At 41.6% G+C, this 12,136-nt stretch overlaps 1 protein-coding gene across 3 annotated transcripts in view; it reads right to left on the bottom strand.

The window, feature by feature from the left end:
• TENM1 (teneurin transmembrane protein 1) overlaps window positions 1-12,136 on the bottom strand; it is a 596,847-nt gene that overhangs the window by 192,636 nt on the left and 392,075 nt on the right. The gene's annotated exons all lie outside the window — the stretch shown is intronic.

The raw sequence follows: 12,136 nt of genomic DNA, 5'->3' as shown, positions 1-12,136 counted from the left end.
TTTTCCAAAGTACAGAAAAAGAGGAAACACTTAACAATGTGCTTTATGAGGCCATCAAAACCTTGACATAAAATTCTGACAAGGATATTATAAAAAACAAACAGGCCAATCTTACTTATGAAAATAGATGCAAAAATCCTAAGCAAAATACAACAAATCTAGCATTACATGCCATAAAATAATACATTGAACAAGTTGTGTTTATTTTAGGAAAGAAAAATCATTTTAACATTTGAACACCAATCAATGTAATCATCACATATATGGAATAAAAAAGAAAAAGCATATGATCATCTCAATAGATAAATAATAAGTATTTGATACAATACTATACATCTATTCATGATAAAAATTTATAGAAAACTAAGACTAGAAGCTACTTTAATCTGATAAACTTTACCCACAAAAGACCCACAGCAAACATCATCATCATTATTTTTTTGCAAACATCATTAATAGACATGTTAAATTTTTTTCTGTTATTGAAACTGAGAAAAGATGACTATGATAATCATTTCTATTTATAATAATAAAAGCATAATACACTAATTAGACTGGACATCCTGCAGGACGAAGCTGGGGCTGGGAGGGAAGCCCAGGTCCCAAGTGCCAGAGGAAAGCCTGGGTCCTGGGTGCCAGAGGGAAGCCGGTGCTGGCAGCTGGGGGAAGGAAGGCCTACTCTTGCATAAATTTCGTGCATTGGGCCTCTAGTATAACATAATTCTACAAGTTCTAGCCAGTGCAATAATATAAAAAAAGAAAAAATCTATACAAATTGATAAGGAATTAATAAAAGCCATCATCATTCAGACTTTTTGTTCAACATGATTGAACATATACAAACATCAAAAATAATCCATATAGAAAGATTATTAGGATATGTGAATTTAGCAAGATCTCTAGATACTAAGCAAATATATATTTTAAAATTATGGCTTCTAGTTAGGTAAATGTGGTACACATATCCTCCCATGACCACATCAAAATTACAATTAAACTACAGGACAGCCATCATTTAGAACCACCTGATGTCTAGCTGAACAGAAGTCCAATAACTAAGGATATACAGAAGAAGTCACATCAAGACTGGTAGGAGGGATGGAGGCATGGAACAGGCTGGTCCCACACCCATCTTTGGCAGATAATCAACAGGAGGGATATATCAGCTGCGGAGGTACCCCAAAAAAGCAAGGAGTCCCAGCCCCATACCAGGTTCCTCAATCCAGGATTCCAGTATTAGGAAGAGAAGCCCCCATAACTTTTGCCTGTGAAGGCCAGCAGAGAATGCATAGCTGAATGAATTGGAGGGCAGCTGGACTCATTAGGTGTTCCTCTTAAAAGGCCCACACAAAGGTTCCAGAACTGGGGCAGTATCTTGAAAGGCACCAGGGATATATGGGGAGGAATTGAATTGTTGGCTTTGGGCAAGAACTGGAGAGGCAGCTTTCTCCCAGACAGAATGCTGACAGAAGCTATTGTTCCTTTGTTGAGCCTTCCCTCTGCAGGCACATGAGGGCACCATATATGAGTCTCCGTCAACTTGGCTAACACTATTTGGCCCACCTCAGTGATTCCCTGAGACCCCACCCCATCCAACTGTGGACTCACTCAAGTTGCTTCCAGAGGCTTTTCAATATAAACAGCCTGTCTTGGCTCATGCGTTAGACTTTCCTAAAATCTCTCAAAAGTTCACAAATGCCAAACAAGCAGCATCTGGCCTCGGCATGACCTGTACCTTTTGCTAAGTGGCCCCAGGCCTGGCACTAGTGGCAGCTGGCTTGAGTTCACAGCTTGGCTTCTCCTGGGAACCTCCATGCCCAGCACAAGTAGCATCCACCTGCAGATTGCTTTGTAGCTCATTCCAGTAGGCCCTGGGCAGGGCACAGGTGGTGGCAGAACTTGGCCTGCACCTCCTGAGAGGCCCCAGAGCCAGCACACCTAATGGACAGTTTCAGACGATGCCGAAGTACCACCCAACCACTTTTATGAGTGACACACTCAAGGCCAGACTTCTTGGGCACTAGAGACCTGATGAAGCTAAGTCCTGCTTCATGGGGTCAACCCTTGCACAGCAGCTCCTCTGATGCAGTTGCTGCCAGTCTTCACAGCCAATCGTCCAGGGAGTAAATCCCTCCCATTGACATGCCAACAGCAATAGCAGGGTGCAAATAGTTCACACAGCGGGTGCATCTGGAGCACCCAGCTTGGGTAAATGGGGAGGCTGTGCCACTGGGCCCTACAGGACACCTTCCACATAAGGAAATTTTATCAAGACAGGGAGATGTAGCAGCTCTACCTAGTAAATGGAAACAAACACAGGGAGGCAATCAAATTGAGGAGACAAAAAGAAACTTGTCCTAAATAAAAGAACAAAATCCAGAAAAAGAACTAAACAAAATAGAGACAAGCAATCTACAAGATGCAGAGTTTAAAACACTGTTATAAGGATGCTCAACAAACCCATGTAGAAAGATTCGCACTGAAAGTAAAGTGATAGAAAAATATATTTCATAAAAATGAAAATTAAAAAAGAAAAATCAATACTTATACCAGACAAAATAGACTTTAAAACAAAGGCTATAATAAGAGACAAAGAAGTACTTAGCAATTCCACTTTTGGGTATTTATCCTAAGAAACCCAAAACAGTAAATTGAAAAGACATGTGCACCATATGTTCATTGCAGCATTATTTATAATAGCCAGCATATGGAAGCAACCTAAATGTCCATCAATAGATGAATGGATAAAGAATAAGTGGAATATGACTCAGCCATAAAAAGAATGTAATCTTGCCATCTGCAACAACATGGATAGACCTAGAGGGTATTGTGGTGAGTGAAATGAAAGACAAATGCTTTATGATTTCACTTATATGTAAAATCTAAAAGACAAAATAAACAAGCAGAATGAAAACAGACTGAGATACAGAGAACTTTTTGATGGTTGCCAGATGGAAGGGGGTTGGGGGGATGGGTGAAAAAGGTGAAGGGATTGAGAAGTACAAATTGGTAGTTACAAAATAGTCACAAGGATATAAAGTACAACATAGGGAATTTATATATATAAAGCCTAAGCAACTGTCTGACTGTTCAACCAGTAGCTATGATGCATAATGACCACCAGGGGGCAGACATCCAATGCACAGGCATGGAAACATGGAACAGACTGATGAATCTCAGAGGGAAGAGGGGAAGGGGGAGGGCGGGAAGAGATTAATAAAAGATCTTATATGCATACTAGAGGCCCAGCACATGAAATCATGCGTGGGTACGGTCCCTAGGCCTAGCCTGCAATCTTTCCTGGCTGCAGCAGCTGGCCCTGCCCCCCACTGCTACCCACCCCGGTTCCTGGTTCCCCATCTGGCAATGGGAGCCTGACGGCTGGGGGAAGGACCGAGAGGTCGGCCTTTCCCACCTGCTTGCCGGCCCCACCCCTGTCACAGGTCACCCTCTGTGTGTTGGGCAACCAGCGGGGCGGGGGCCTTGGCCTGGCACTGCCCGCATCCTCCACCACCCACCCTGGTTCACTTTTCGCCATCGACAGTGATCAGAGCCTGTGGGCCGGGGGGAGGGACCAAGAGGTCACCTGTTCAGCCTGCTTGCCAGTCCCATCACCTGCCACCACTCACTCTGGTTCCCCGTTCCCCATCCAGTGATGGGAGTCTGACAGCCAGGGGAAGGACCGAGAGGTTGGCTGTTCTTGCCTACTTGCCGGCCCCACCCCCACAGTAGGTCACCCTCTGTGTGTGGGGTGACTGGCGGGGCGGGGGCCTTGGCCTGGCACTGCCCGCATCCCCTGCCACCCACCCCGGGTCCCTGTTTGCCATTGGTGATTGGAGCCTGCCAGCTAGGGAAAGGGACTGAAAGGTGGTCAGTGCACCTCATAGTGACTGGTCGAGTGGTTGTTCTGGTCGTTCTGCTGTTATGGTTGCTGGGCTTTTATTATATAGGACTAGAGGCCAGTGGGGTCCCTAGGCCTGGCCTGGGGGGATTGGGCCAAAACTGGCAGTCCGACATCCCCTGAGGAGTCCCAGATTGCGAGAGGGCACAGGCCAGGTGGAGGATCCCACTGGTGCACAGCATGCACTGGGCTTCTAGTATAGTCAATAATTATAATAATAAAAGTGTAATATGCTAATTAGACCAGACAACCAAACGATCTTCTGGACGACCTTCCAGATGAATCCAGGGCTGCGAGGGCTGAGCCCCTTGCACGAATTTCGTGCATCAGGCCTCTAGTATTCTAATAACTATGTATGGTGTCAGATGGGTATTGGACTTATTGTGGGATCACTTTGTAAGTTATATAAATATCTAACCAATGGGTTGTACCCCTGATATGAATATAATGTTGTACACCAACTATAATTTAAAAAACATTACTTTAAGAAAGTTATTCCTTTATATCAATAGCACGCAACGAGAAATTTTGAAAGTACCATTTACAATAGCATCACAATGTCATATATCTAGTAATAAATTTAACAAAATATTTTCAAGACCTATACTAAAAAACTGAAAAGTTATGAGAGAGATTAGAGAAGGCCTGGATAAATGGAAAGCTATACTAAGTTCGTGAACTGGAAAATTCAAAATTAAAGATGCCAATTTTCCTCAAATGTGTGTATGTTTGCACATGTGTGTAAATATAGATCAGCTAAAGAAAGGAGAATAAGGTGAGACGATGCACTCTAGCTAACAGCAAGATTTATTGTAAAGCTATGTTAATTTAGACACTGGATACTGTTACAATGGTAAATAGGCCAATTAAGATAGACTCCTAAAACATATAAGGATACTTGATTTATGGTAAAGGTGGCACTGCAGACCAGTGGCAAGTGACTACTGTTTTAAATTAAATGGTTATGGGAAACTGAATATCCATTAGGAGAAAAATCATCTCTACCTCACCCCACATACAAAATCAATTCCAGATAGAATGTAGTAAACATAAACCTACAAAACTTCTAAAATGCAACATAAGAAAACCATTTCATGATCTTAGTGTAGGAAAACATTTCTTAAGCCATAAATGAAAATGTTAACCATAAAGGCAAAAAACAAAAAATTGGGCTACATCAAAATTAAGAAGTTCTTATCAAAATATAAAGACAAATACATGCTACAAGTGGTAGGATGTGTTCACAGCACATATCACTGAAAAAGAGCTTGTATCCAGAATACACAAAGAACTTCTTCAAACTGACAATAGAAAGACACCAACCTAACAGAAAAATGGCAAGAGACCAGAAGAGGTACTTAAGCAGGATATCCAAATGTTCAAAAGCATATGAAAACATGCTTAACATCATTACTTATGAGAAAGATATAAAATCCTATCTAATAATAGACAAACATGGTAATTGACCATACATTCGCTACGCCTCCCATTGGCTAATCAGCACGATATGCAAATTAACTGCCAACAAAGATGGCGGCTAATTTGCATACTGCAGGCAGGACAGGACAGCGCCATTCCGCCTGTCCCGCCGCCATCTGGGCCTGCTATTTGCGACCTGGGGTGGTGGGGCGGGACAGCGCCATCCCGCCTGCCCTGCCGCCATCCGGGCCTGCTATCTGTGACCTGGGGTGGCGGGAGTCCGTGTGCGACCCGACCCAGGGCGGCCAGGAGGGGCAGCAGCGATCCGCTGGCCCGCCCGGGCGTCCCGTGTGTGACCTGACCTGGGGCGGCCGGATAGGGTAGCAGCGATCGGCCGGCCTGCCCGGGCCTCCCATGTGCAACCTGACCCGTGGCAGCACCCCAACCCGCGGATAGGCCCTGCCGTGTGCGCCACCCGGGGAGGCGGGGCAGGCAACGAGGGATCGGGCCTGCCATCTGCCACCCGGGGAGCGGGCCGAGGCCAGCAGGTGGTTATCTCCCTAGGGGTCCCAGACTGTGAGAGGGCACAAGTGGGGCTGAGGGACACCCCCCCACCCCCTTCCCCGCCAGTGCACAAATTTTTGTGCACCGGGCCTCTAGTAAAATAATAATGAAATACCACTGTGCATCCACAAGAGTGGTTAACATCTAAAAGATTGACAGTAATAAGTATTGGTGACCATGCGAAGTAATAGAAAATTGCATACACTATAGGTTGATTGTGGAAATTGGTACAACCACTTTGGGAAACTGTTGGACATTGTCTGCTAAAGTTTGATTCATGTATACCCTGTGTCTCAGTGATTTCTCTTCTCACTATTTACTCAACAGAAGTACAAGCAAGTGAATGCTCAGAGAAAGCTATTTGTAAAAGTGTTCATAGAAGAATTATATGCATTGCGGCTCTTAGGCCCCTTGAGTGTGGCTCTTCCACAAAATACTGACTTCTGCACACGGGCCACGAAGTTTCAATCACACTGTACATGCGCGCCCGCACGTGGTATTTTGTGGAAGAGCCACACTCAAGGGGCCAGAGAGCCGCATGTGACTCATGAGCCGCAGTTTGCCAACCATTGGAATAGATAATTGTGTTAATCTTGCAAAGAAACAGTGGATCACAATGTAAATTGTTGATCTGTAGCAACATGCCACAATATGGATGAATTCCCCACCCCAAAATAATGTTGAGAGAACTCAGATGCAAAATTATACATATGGTAAGATTCCATTATTAAAATTTTCATAAAGCAGGCAAATATCAGAAGTCAGGATAATTACCTGGGGAGGAAGGATGGAGGAACTAATAATTAGGGAAGGGCACAAAGGAGGATTCTGTGGGCTAGTAGCCTATATTTTGACTTCAGAGGTGATTAACAGGTGTTTCAGACTTGGATAATTCACTGAGCTGTACACTTATGACTTTTGTGCTTTTCTGTATATTTTATATTTTAATAAAATGTTAAGAAATTAAACATAATGACCAAAAGTACAGAAACAGAATATATAGCTTCCTAACCAGAAGATAGGAAAAATGAATGAATATAACTCAGTAAATCAAAGAAAAAACAGAAAGGGGGAAAAGTCAGAGAAAAATAAATATTATAACTAGGAGACATAAAAGATGATTATAAGATATAAATCCAAACATGTAAACAATACCAGTGAAAAAAAAACCAAAATGAACTTGCAATTTAAAAGAGAGAGACTCTGGAACTGAGTGAAAATCTACATTCTTTGTGTTAATAAGAGATGTGCTAAAACATGCTAATACAGAAAGCTAGTAGTAAAAGGAAAAGGGCATTCTAGAAAAGTACTAACCAACAGAAATTGTGTAGCTATAACATTATCAGACAAAATAGTTTTCAAGGCATAAGGCATTATTATGGACTAGAGGCCTGGTGCACAAAAATTTGTGCACTTGGGAGGGTCCCTCAGCCTGGCCTGTGCCCTCTCGCAGTCTGGGACCCCTCAGGGGATGTCCACTTGCCAGCGGGGAGCAGGCCTAAGCTGCAGTCGGACATCCTTAGCGCTGCTGAGGAGGCGGGAGAGGCTCCCGCCACCACTGCTGTGCTGGCAGCCGTCAGCCCGGCTTGTGGCTGAGCAGAGCTCCCCTTGTGGGAGCACACTGACCACCAGGGGGCAGCTCCTGCATTGAGCGTCTGCCCCCTGGTGGTCAGTGTGTGTCATAGTGACCAGTCATTCCCAGTCGTTCTGCTGTTGGGGCCAATTTGCATATTACCCTTTTATTATACAGGATAGAGGCCTGGTGCACGGGTGGGGGCTGGCTGGTTTGCCCTGAAGGGTGTCCTGGATCATGTTGGGGGTCCCGCTTGGGTGCCTGGCCAGCCTGGATGAGGGGCTAAGGGCTGTTTGCAGACTGGCCACACCCCCTTCAGGGTGGAGGTCCCCACTGGGGTGCCTGGCCAGCCTGGGTGAGGGGCTGATGGCTGTTTTCAGGCTGGCCAAGACCCCAGCGGGGACCCTCACCCCATGGGGGTGTGGCCTGTCTGGGTGAGGGGCTGATGGCTGTTTGCAGGCTGACCACGCCCCCTGGTGACCCAAGCCCCAGCCTCTCCTTTTTTTCTTTTTCTTTTTTTTTTCTGGGATTTATTTATCTTCTATAATTGAAACTTTGTAGCCTTGAGTGGAGCCCAGTGCCAGCCAGGGCAGGTGGGAAGCTTGGCTTCCTCCATTGCCAGGGCAACCCAAGCCTCCTGCTCGCTCCAGTTCCATGGCCATCACCATCTTTGTGACAGAGTGATGGTTAATTTGCATATTACTTTTTTATTAGATAGGATAAAGAGAATCTATAATAATAAAAGCATAATATGCAAATCGACTGAATGGCCAAACAGCAGAATGACCGTTCAGATGACTACACTATGACACCCACTGGTGCCAGGCCAGCCAAGGCGGGTGCGACATGATTGGTCGGGGGCCCCGCCATCGCCCCATGATCACCCCGCAGAGGGAGGCCCAGGCCACTATCCAGCGGGGTGATCAATCAGGGGGCTCCTTGATCACCCCAAAGAGGGAGGCCCGGGCCACCGACTGGTGGGCTGCGGCAGGTGGTTGGGCCCTCGCAGCAGGTGGGTGGCCCTCCCTCTGTGGGGTTGACCCATTGCAAAGCCCCAGCTGGGTGGGCAGGGCCTACCTCTTTTGGGTGATTGATCACGGAGCCCCAGCCGGATGGGTGGGGCCTCCCTCTGTGGGCGATTGATCGTGAGGCTCCTGGACTGTGAGAGGGTGCAGGCCAGGCTGAGGAACCCCCCTGAGTGCATGAATTTTGTGCACCAGGCCTCTAGTCATTATATAATGGTAAAAGGAGTAATTCACCAGGAAGATGTAACAATTTAGACCCTGTAAGAAAATGTAGCTTCAAGATATCTAAAGCAAAAACTGACAGACTGATACTAAGACAAATTGAAAACTTCACAGTTACAAGAAGATAAAAAAATCAGTGAGGATGTAGAAAATTTGAATAGTACAATTAACATCTTTAATATAATGGATATGTAAAGAACCCCAAATTTATGACTATACAATACATATTATTTTTTATTTTAAACATTTTTAATTACAGTTTATATTCAATACTATTTTGTATTAGTTTTAGTTGTACATACAATACATATTATTTTTTATTTATTTTTAAAATCTTTATTGTTGAAAGTATTACATATGTCCCCCATACCCCCATTACTCCGTCTAGCCTGCCCCTGCCCCAGGCCTTCACTACCCTATTGTCTGTGTCCCTGGGTTAAGCATATATACAATACATATTCTTTTAAAACACACAGAATACCCACAAAACTGATAAATATTAAATCACAAGGCAAGGCTCAACAAATGGAAAAGATTCTATATCATACAGATCATTCTGTTTCAGCAAAATACACTAAAATGTGAAAGCAATAAACAAAGAAAAAATGCAGAAAAATGTTCTTAAAATAATTCATGTATTACATTACAATTATATTGGAAATTAGGAACTGAATAACAATGAAATACTATTTATAAAAATGTGTGGGTATGGCCTTAAATACATTTAGTAGAAAAAAAGAAAAAAATTAAAATTAATGAACTAAGTATCCAACTCAAGAACTTAGAAAAGGACTGCATATAATGAAAAGGAAGGAAACAATAAGGGTAAGAGCAGAAGCTAATGAAATCAGAAACAAAGAGACAATAGAGAAGATCAACAAAACCAAGCTTTGTGTCTCTGACATGAATAATAAAATAGAGAAACCTCTGGCAAGGTAGAACAAGAAAAAAAAGGAAATGATACAAATAAACATTAAAGATTAAAATATAAAAATAAATGAGAGAGTGCTATGAACAACTTTATGCCAGTAAGTTTGAAACCTTATAAAAAGTAGACATTTTTCAAGGGGAAAAAATGGACTTGAGAAGAAATAGAAAGCCTGAACACACATTAAAGATACTGAGAGTGGCCCAGATGATTTTATAGGTGTATTTTGCCAAATTTCTAAGAAAAAGATAATCTTGATTTTGAGCTATACCAGAGTTTAGGAAAAGAGGAAAGTCTTCCTGAATCATTTTATGAGACTACTATAATCTACTTCCAAAGTGGGGTAAGAAAAGGAAAAGGGAATCTTTTATAGGCAGATCTCATTTATAAAGATGGCTGCAAAAATTTTCAATAAAAGATCTGGAAATCAAATTAACAATGTACACACACACATAGACACACAAATATAGAAATTACAACCAAGTAGGCATAAATGCTAGGATGGTTTAAGTTTTGAAAATCTATTAATGTAATTCCTCATCGAATTAATCCATTTCACTTTAAACTCATTTCATAATGGATTAAAGACAAATGATTATCTTATACACCGAAAGAGTAGTATATAAAATTTATTTGCTATTTATGATAGAACCTCTTAGCAAAACAGGACTAGAAGGGAACTTACTGAATATGATAAAGGTGATCTACCAAAATCCTAATGTAAGCATCATACTTAGTAATAAAATAATAGACAGTCCCCTAGAAGATAGAAGTCCTATAATTAACTAGTGCTTCTAATTCAGTGTTGTACTGGGGATCTTAGTTAGCAGAATAAAACAACCAAAAATATAAAACATGTAACACTTGATATAAAAGAGCCAAAATTGAATATAAAGTTAAACAATGAAATTAGAAGAGAGGATAGCAAGGTTGTTGGATATAAGATCATTACAAAAAAACACCAACAGCATGCCTATATGTATCAGGGATGGCTACATTAGAACATGTAATTTAAAAAAAATCACATTCACAATAATAAATCTAGCAAAAAGTTCAACATTCTTTCATATAAGATTTTTAAAACTTTTTGCATTGAAGAAGACATATAAAGAATCAATGCAGAGATATACTATGTTCATGCTCACAAGCCTCAATATCATTAGAATGTCAATTTTCCTCTACTACTTCTGTAAATTCAATGTAGTTCTAGTCAATATCGCAACAACATTTTTCATAGAGCTTGAAAACCTGATCCTAAAATCCATATGGAACAGAAAAGACTAAGAATACCCAAAAACATTTTGAAGAAGCATATTCATTGTTGTGTGTAAGTGTTGTCGTAACTTAAATGTGCAATGTGTATCAATAGGAAAATTAATATATAAATTTTGGTGTAGTCATACAGTATAAAAATATGGGTGTTAACTTGAGTAAAGCAGAGGTACATGCTTCAATATAGATAAACCTTAGAAACATAATCATGGTCCAGCCAGCATGGCTCAATAGTTGAGCATCAACCTATGAACCAGGAGGTCATGGTTCAATTCCAGGTCAGGGCACATGCCTGCGTGGCTCAATCCCCAGTAGGGGGCATGCAGGCAGCAGCTGATCAATGATTCTCACTCATCATTGATGTTTCTCTCTCTCTCTCTCTTTCTCTCTCTCTCTTTCTCTCTCCCTCCCTCCCTCCCTCTCTGTAATACATTTAAAAACAGAAAAAACCCTTAATGATGAAGAAAGTAATTCATATAAAATTTAAATATATACAGAACAATATATTTTTACAGGTATATATTTATTTGTAACTATATACATATGAATGATTAAATTTAGGATAGTTGTTTCCACTGCAGGGAAGGGAGGGGAATGGGACCACAGGGAATTCATTTGTATTTGTTAATTTTTGAAGCTAGGTTGTGGGTTTACAGTTGTTCATTGTTATGTTATATGCCTGAAATATTTAATAATAATTTACAAGAAAAAAGAAATGAAAGAATCAGCATGAAACAACTGTCTTTAGGGATAGTTCTACTGAATAAATTAATGGATATATAACTTAACCTAACTCTTGCACTCCTCAACTCAAAACCCTCCCCAGATACAAGTCACAACCACTATTCTGACATATAGTTTCAGCACCACAAGTATCCAGGTGGGAAGCAATATCCTCATGAGTAAGAGAATCCTTGAAGAAATAAATCACTATGAATGGAGAAGCAGATCTTACACAACAAGCATTCCTCATTGTGAAATGCATCAACATTCCTGCAATTGTATCCAGTCCCAAATGGAGTTTTGGACTGATTCTAAGATGGGTGTGGGGGAATGACTAACCGAAAACAGATGCTGGCAATTGTGTAATTTATAAACATGATAGAAAGGATATTTGCTTTAATATATTGTGTCATGAATAGCTCTATTCTATGTGTAATATTTTCTATCTGGTTGAAAATGCATTAACATTACAGGCTATAAAATATGACAAAAGAATTCTAAAATACAAA

Source organism: Myotis lucifugus, unplaced genomic scaffold (assembly GCF_000147115.1).
Source record: "Myotis lucifugus unplaced genomic scaffold, Myoluc2.0 scaffold_2, whole genome shotgun sequence".
In the NCBI taxonomy this organism is placed as follows: Eukaryota; Metazoa; Chordata; class Mammalia; order Chiroptera; family Vespertilionidae; genus Myotis; species Myotis lucifugus.
The sequence above is the reverse complement of the archived record's forward strand: the minus strand, read 5'-3'. Positions and strand labels throughout refer to the sequence as shown.